At 42.2% G+C, this 590-nt stretch overlaps 1 non-coding gene across 1 annotated transcript; it reads right to left on the bottom strand.

The window, feature by feature from the left end:
- Positions 1-251: 251 nt before the first annotated feature.
- On the bottom strand, positions 252-358 carry LOC127090087 (small nucleolar RNA R71). Its single transcript, XR_007791621.1, has one exon. It is a non-coding gene; the product is annotated as a small nucleolar RNA R71 (small nucleolar RNA).
- Positions 359-590: the final 232 nt, after the last annotated feature.

The following is a 590-nucleotide window of genomic DNA, read 5'->3' as shown; positions in this document are numbered from 1 at the left end:
CAATTAGTGCAACAGAACCAATTCCCGGGTCTCGCTACTGAGAACAACATTTAAAAGTCTTTACCCAACTGGCAGACACCTTTAAATCCAACGGTGCTTCACCTGATGCGATTCATTTAAGATTATTTCCTTTCTCCCTCATGGATAGAGCACGTTCGTGGTTAGATTCACTTCCAGCTAACTCAATAACTACCTGGGAAGACCTTAGGAGAGTATTCCTTGCTAGATATTTTCCCCCTAGTAAGATTGTTGTTCTTTGAAACCAAATAACTAGATTTACTCAAAACCAAGGAGAAACACTTTTTGAAGCTTGGGAGAGATACAAGGAGTTGTTAAGAGTCTGTCCACACCATGGCCTAGAACAATGGCTGATCGTTCATACCTTCTACAATGGACTCCATTATAACACAAAGATGAGCATCGACGCTGCCGCTGGTGACGCGTTGATGAACAAACCTTACCCTGAAGCTTTTGACCTAATTGAGGATATGGCCCAAAACCATTACCAATGGGGAACTGAACGAGCATCAGTAGAGAAAAAGGAGACCCAAGGTGGAATACATGAGATAAGTTCTATGGACATGATGCAA

The sequence above is a fragment of the Lathyrus oleraceus genome, chromosome 5 (genome assembly GCF_024323335.1).
Source record: "Lathyrus oleraceus cultivar Zhongwan6 chromosome 5, CAAS_Psat_ZW6_1.0, whole genome shotgun sequence".
Taxonomy (NCBI): Eukaryota; Viridiplantae; Streptophyta; class Magnoliopsida; order Fabales; family Fabaceae; genus Lathyrus; species Lathyrus oleraceus.
Note: the sequence above shows the minus strand (reverse complement) of the source record. Positions and strands in the feature narration are given on the sequence as shown.